The 7375-nt window shown below is 40.1% G+C and overlaps 2 long non-coding RNA genes across 2 annotated transcripts; one reads left to right on the top strand and one right to left on the bottom strand.

The window, feature by feature from the left end:
- Window positions 1-209: 209 nt before the first annotated feature.
- On the bottom strand, window positions 210-6862 carry LOC139636984 (uncharacterized). The gene is made up of 2 exons (XR_011694510.1): window positions 5264-6862; window positions 210-4899 (listed from the first exon to the last, which is right to left on the bottom strand). It is a non-coding gene; the product is annotated as an uncharacterized lncRNA (long non-coding RNA).
- Window positions 2264-3047, top strand: LOC139636983 (uncharacterized). Its single transcript, XR_011694509.1, has 3 exons — window positions 2264-2397; window positions 2553-2730; window positions 2908-3047. It is a non-coding gene; the product is annotated as an uncharacterized lncRNA (long non-coding RNA).
- Window positions 6863-7375: the final 513 nt, after the last annotated feature.

Here is a 7375-nt window from a genome sequence, read left to right as displayed (position 1 = left end):
ATAATGTGACACTTGTGATTTTACTGATCCTCTCACCTTTAGTCTGCAGACCTCAGCATTATTTTTGAGAGTAGGTTTGTCCCCCTCAATATATCATTGCAAATCTAATTATATATACATTTAAGCAATTGTACCAATAATATGTACTGAAGGTGTTCAGTGGTTGAAAGTTTAGTGTCACGTTGAACATATTCAACAGACAATCATGATTAAAGCAAAGTAGAGTTTAATCAAAATAATAAAAAGTATTGCCGTAAATTCAAATTATTCAGATTATAATAACATCAACATGTCATGATTACAGTCTATTTAATCTTCCATCCTGTTTGGTACTCAGTGTTCAATAAGGAAAACTGTGCTCAGGTGCCACTGTTGCTGGAGAGTGAAGTCACTCTTTGTCATACAGAAGGCCTATATTTTCATGGCTGCATGCTTTTACTTTATACTTCCTAATTAGTCTCAAGGAGTAAACCTCTCTGGTTGGATGTCAAACTGCACATGTACTGATTAAATGTGTTAGCAGGCCTACACTGTACCGTCTCTTTATAATTAGAAAAAAGTTATAAAAGAATTCTGCACCTGTTGGTGACAACTTGATGCAATAACACTGGGCTGGTTCAGTCTGAGGTTTAATCATTATGAACACATTAGCAGACTGTTATTTGTGACAGGAGGAATTCAAGATCACAGCTACACATCAGCACATGTTGTAATGCCATGAGTTTGGTCGTTACGTTTACAATGTAAGTAATGTCACTGTTTTGGTTTGAGGGCATCAAATTGTTTGAAAATTTGAACCAGCTCCTTCAATGTCAGGCTTGGTTCCTTTTGGAACCCCAAGATTGGCTTAAGACAGCGAGTCTGACAGCCCTGTTTACTGCAAGTCTGAGAAACTGTAAAAACCTTCCATTTAACAGAGCTGGTGATGTCCCAGTTTCTTTGCATCTGGCATGGTTGGTAGTGCCCTAGGCAGGGTCTTGCACGAGGGCCCACTTGAATCTGGTGGGTCCTAGAAATCTCTACTTCTCTCTTCATATTTTTATGAAACTTTGTGGCCTTGCCTTTGCGTCTGGCTGGGTAAAGCCCCAGGAAGCTTTAGCATCTGGCGAGGCTGTCAAAGCCCTTGATAGCGCCTTGCACTATTTGTAAATATCTTGCCCACTTGTAATCTGGAGGACTGGCTAAAATACAGGCATCCCTCCCGTGTTCCGGCATGGTTGGTTGGCAACGACTTAGGCAACATCTTGTACCATGCCTTTTTTACATTTGGATTTTCATATTAGTTTTTCTTCTTAAAAATAACAAGTACCTTTAATAGTATTAGACAAGACCCACAAATGCAGTTATATATAGTACTTTAATCCAAAGCACTTTACATTGTGCCTCTCATTCACCTATTCACACACACACTCATTCACTGACAACAGCGATCCACAATGTAAGGCACTGGCCTAAACATTGGGATCATTTCTGGGTTCAGTGTCTTGTCCAAGCACACTTGAACATATGGACAGGAGGAGCCAGGAGTCAAGTCAACACTGGCTCAACCTTCTGAGCCTGACCATAGACACATATCCGTCTATTGTCTTCTCTTTCCCTGATCTAGGTGAGATCACATTAGTGTGCCACTCCTTCATAGTGAACAGAAGAACACCCTGGACAGTCATAGGTAACACACACAGACAGAAAATCATCCACAGTCAATCTAACCTGCAAGACTTTGAATACTTTTGGACTCTGATCCTGCAAAAAAAAAAAAAAAAACCCACGCAGGCCCAAGGAGAACATGCAATATCAAAACCTTCCTGCTGTTAGACAGCAGTGCTAAGCTCTGCTCCATGAAATACTTTGTTGCCTCCCTGCAGAGGTACTACAGAGAGGACCTTGTCCTGGTCAGATCTGCCAGTACTTCCAACATGCCATCCAGCCTAGGTATGCTAACCTGGGCTTTAGTGGGGTTGCTTTGGAAAAAGGAGTCAGGGGATTAAAAAAAACCAAACCCTTCAAGTAACGTATGAAATGGTCTGTCACATGACATGATGTGGGAGAAAAGGCAAGTATGAGAATCTGACTTGCAGAGAAAAGAACCTACTATAGCCTGTTATATAAACCAAAGAAACAGTGTAAACTATCTTAAATATAATATATTGCATTTGGTTATCAATTTTACTATGTAACATAGCTATCACATTATTTATTCTGCCAACAACCATTTTGTTCTGTTTACTGTGTCTCTAATTTATCACTTGGCTCTAGGTGCTCATGCTGAGGTAAGTTAACAATTATTAACAAAATGAAAATAATTTCACCTTTTTAATAGCTAAGATTTTTTTCTCTTACTCACTCTGTTAACGTATTTTTTTTCTTTAGAAGATGTAAATGCTTCACCAACCAAAGGTAAGTTAATGCTGAATGGCCTCATATTACTTTTCAAGTGCCTCAGTATTGTTACCTCTGTTCCTTAATATTATACTATTGGACTCCACCTCTGACAGAACAAAACTGTTGTATCACAGAGTTAACCAATGTTTTTTTTTTTCTTGTTGTGGTAGGTGGAGCTGTGAAGGAGGCAGCACTTCCCCTCATGCACAAGAAGCAACAACATGGAAGCCCGAGACCTAACATCCAGGATTTCCTTGATGGCAGTGAAGACACGTTTGCCAGGTGAGAAGGATGGATGACCACAGGACAAACTGGAGAGGGGTGGTCGCCTGTTTTTCACCCAGCTAAGTAAGTAATCATAAAGTTAACATTACATACTGCTTGTGGATTACATTTATTATGGGAACCTTTTTTAATATTATTCTATTTTTTATGATATAATTTCATTATTAGAGGCCACATCAAACAACTGTCTACAACTATCTACAAAGCAAAGGTTGAATTAATTCACTACTTGTTTGACAGTGCAGGGCTCGTTCAGCTGAGAGTGGGCGTCAACCATCCCAGGAAGACCCATTACTACAGCAGAGAACGGACCCACTCTCAGAAGCCTTACAGCAAACCCTGTCTGAAGATCCAGTGCCATGACAACCTCCCTGCCCCTCCACCCCCAGCACCACCCTCTTCAGTTCCTGTCCAGACGATGAGGAGCTTCCTGGCCAGAACTGCACAGAGGAGGTTGTCACCATGTGCTTCTTCTGCGCTGGTGAGTTTGGGAAGCTCCTCACAAACATACACAGGAAGCTTTCACCACCCTTGCTCAGAAATCAAGACGGTGGAGAAAGAGATGCACAGTTCAGACTGAATGAGAAAACAATGCATTTTCTTCATTTCTGCATTTCTACTTTATTACATGTTACTGAAGATGTTACTATAGATGTAATGTAATGTATACTTTTTATCTCATGAATATTACAATACTTATTGTGTTATGTACATTGAGTATTTTACATTAAACAAAGCCTTCTAGTAATTGTCAATATTATACACAATGTTATTATTCATGTAGAATTCAGAAATCTGACAGAGAGGGACTTATATATTCATATATTGAGTTATAATTTATATTTGTTTAGAGTTTAATTTGATTAGAAGACCTTATTGATATTAGTGTAACTTTGCACTGTTTGGTGCTTTGGTAAATATACAGTAAGCATCATAGATATTACATATAATACTAGAAGTTGCTATGAAAAATTCTGAAAAAAAAAAACAAATTATATTATGAATCACATTATTGTAAAGTTGTTAATAGGGACTATTTTATGCACTTTTTATCTGCAGTTTTCACACTAAATTCAATAGAATAATCACAGCTGAAATAATAGTGTTCTGTAAGATCACCTACCCTTAGTGACTTTGAGTAAATTCAGGATTTATATGAATTATATTCCAAATAGCATATATCATCATCATCATTTAACTAACTGGAGACCAAACTTTTATTTTTGCTCCAGGTAGATCATAAACCCTTGAACCCCACGACATTAATGTATTGCAGCAATGGGCTCAATGCGGCGTCTACATATATTTGGCTATGCTGCTACCTCACTCCCACATGACATTACTAAAGGCAATTGGATCAAATCTTCATAAGGAAGGAATGAAGTGCTTATGGAAATGTTAACATAATGGAATCATCAGGCAAAGGAGAGAGAGGAGCAGACGCACAGAGAGGCAGGGCAGAAGCCCCTCCAGGCAGATGATCAAACCAGGCGATGGTCCTTTTAACTTCACTGTTGCAAAAGACATCCTGCTGATATACGAACACATTAAAGCTCTATGATAAAAATTAATCAGGTTATCATGATGATAACCCCCCTGTTGGTTTTTAACCAGTTGTACTGTTACCTATTCAACTTAGCTAAAACCCAGTACTTTGATTTGGAAAGACAGACAGACAGACAGACACAGTGTCAATTTAGGCGCCACATCCTTAGAAGGGACGTGAGCTGCGAAGGCCTGGCTTTCATAACCACCTGAACAGCTGAACCGAAATGAGATGTTCTGGTCTACCAAGGATTTCCTAATTGCCCACGGTTGCATTTTATTTGTATGTCATATTCACTTTATGATGAGTGACTCCAGAGTGATTAGAGACCAGCGCCCAATGAATCTTGGGCTGCGAAACAAAGGATGCAGTTTTTGGCTGCATTTGTAAGAGTCTTCGAAATGGGACAGCCTTGTCATGCCGCTGTGACACAATTGGTTCTCGAATCAAATATTATATATTTTATCTATGTTAGCAGCTGCATGTGGAGACAGTGGTATTTTAGTGTCATTTTCTGTCAAAAATAAAGCAGAAATTAATTTATAAACAAGAAATCCCACATTTAGGTAGCCTGCCGGTGGCCATCATCCGAGGCAAACAATGTAGAAAGACAGAGCTGACAGTTCGGAGACATGCAACGCAGCACAATCTTCCCAGTGTAATGCAGCCTATGAAGGACGCAACCTCTGAAATGAGACATGGGTACAGACAGAGAGATAAAAATGTCATCACTTGTTGGACGTATAGGATACAAACTCTGTAAATATTTAAATTGCATTTAAAATCTTCATGTTAATGGACATTCTGCTCGTTGTGTGTCTGTGTGTGTATGAGAGTGAACTTCCTCAGCACAACAAAAGAGGAAATGTGTTCGACAGTACTAATGTGCTTTTGTTCCATTGAGTGTGTGTGTGTGTGTGTGTGTACACTTATCTGCATGTATAGCTCTAATTTAAGAAGTTCTTTCAGACATCAAAAATATAATTCAATTTATTTTCATTCTAAATTGTTAGTGTGGGAAGAAGCCAGAGAACCTGGGAGTAAACTCACCCAGGGAGCAATCTCCTTCTCTGGCTCCACCAGGTTTGCCCTCACGCCTCTCTGTCAGTTCCTGTTTCTTTTCCTGCAGTTTTCTTGAATAACCTACAAGTTTTCTTTTAAAAGGTAAAAAACTTGTCCTTCTGCCAGTCGATACGCTGACTCCCCTTCTGCTGCCAAACTCTCTTCAGACGAGCCACAAGGTTCATAATTTCTCTTTTCTGCCGGTCAAGCTGAGCCGCATACAGAGCTCTTGATTTCTTCATCTCCTTCTGGAGGGAGCTTCTCTCCCGCTGCCACTGGAGGCTGTGACTGCGGCTTTTGTTCACTTTTCTGCAGTGCTGCCATGAGGTCACTGTTCTTTCATTTCAGCTTGTCAAGATGAGCCACATTGGAGGTGCTGGATTTCTGCCGCCTTATGCAACAGACAGTTCTGATGTTCCTGAGAGCAGCTAAGAGGAAAATCCAACATATCTGATGTGGAACTGGGTGGCTCTCGACCATGGACGGAGACTGAAAACATGCGTGCAGCCATCAAGCAGCTAACCTGGAATTCTCTTTGACTGGCCACCAAAAATGAGACAGTACAGCTCGGCACAGAAAACAGTTGGTCTCTATAGCTAATGTCTCCCTTCATGACAACTGTACAGAGGGTGAATTTCTAAGGCTTGTGTGCGGTTAATTTACTAACTGTGCTCCTGTGTTTTGAAGTGAGTGGAACTCTGGTGTTATTTTATTTAAATGTTCGCACTAAATAGCAGGTGTCGGTGTCTGCACTAGCTGGCTTGTTAGCTTCACTTGTTAACTCGTAAATAGTGCAACAAATGAATTAGCCTTGGGTTAGCCTTCGAGCAAGACGCCCAGCTGTGCTAACCATGCTAACGGGGGCGCATTATTGCCACAGTAATTAGACCGGCATGTACTTAAGTCTAGGCTGCACGCTCGCTTTGCCCATTTTTGGATTAGCTGGGAGTTAGGTGGAGTGCACTGCTAAAATGGCGATGACGCTGAACTTTAAAACCACTCTTCAGAAACCTGTGGGTAGTTATGCAAACTCAGGTCCAGGAGCTCAAACTTCAGACAAATGAATTTTTCATGGAAGGAGCCATTCCAGCTCACAAGATGAAATTAGTCTGGATCCAGAGTCTGCAGGTGTTGGAGAATTTTAATCTGTGGAAGATATGAAAGTTTAGATTTTTACTGTTTACTTTCACCCACAAGACAAACTACACGGTAATCCTTTAGGAAGGTTTTCGAAATGTGACAGATGTTACAGAATATATTAAGTGGCAGTTTTGACGAATGAATAGTTCGTGCTCTAACTATTCCAGCACTCGTCTTGTGTTGGTGACGGTGTCTGCATACTAGGCGTCCTCTCCAAAGATCCCTTCGCTAAGAAAGGCCTGCACCTCATAGAGGGGGAGCAGGACACAACATGAAGTCATTTGCTGTTACATAGAGCATGACACAGTCCACTGTATTAATTTCAGTTTCATCTCATTAACAAGGAGAGCCTGAGGGGTTTACTGCATCGCAATCACATCAATATGGATGCTTTCAACACTGACATGTTTACTTAGTTCAAAAACAACTGGCTGATCGTAGCATAAAATACACATCTGTAAAAAAAAAAAAAAAAACTATGACTCTGTTCAAAATAATTAGTTTGTCCAATTATAAATCAACTATTATCAATTAATAAAAAGCCCAACACTTCATCAGCACATAAATTTGACATATGTTCACAAACATAATTGACTTTTCTGTTCAGTTGTTTGCACTTCAAAATATCTGACTTTTTTCCTCTATCAGCTGAGCTGACATTCTACTTAATGCCATGGGCGTTCTTGAAGCAAACTGAGTGCTAATGTTGAAATATGAATGAAAAGAACGACAGACAAGTGCCTCAGTGTAGTTTCAGTTGAAGGACTGATCTGTTCTCTCAGGACTCTGCCCGTCTCCATGTGATTCTATGACATTATTGTGCTCTGTATCATTGAGGTCACCTCCTATCAACGCTGTCTGAAATGGGGCTCCTCAGGCATTCGTGTACATTTATAATGCAATGGCTGGTCAGTTTATGTGTGGAACAATGATGTCAAGCATTTGACAACCCATCAGTAT

The sequence above is a fragment of the Trachinotus anak genome, unplaced genomic scaffold (genome assembly GCF_046630095.1).
Source record: "Trachinotus anak isolate AG129_WGS33_773 ecotype Australia unplaced genomic scaffold, CSIRO_AGI_Tana_v1 ptg000019l, whole genome shotgun sequence".
Classification (NCBI taxonomy): domain Eukaryota; kingdom Metazoa; phylum Chordata; class Actinopteri; order Carangiformes; family Carangidae; genus Trachinotus; species Trachinotus anak.
The sequence above is the reverse complement of the archived record's forward strand: the minus strand, read 5'-3'. Positions and strand labels throughout refer to the sequence as shown.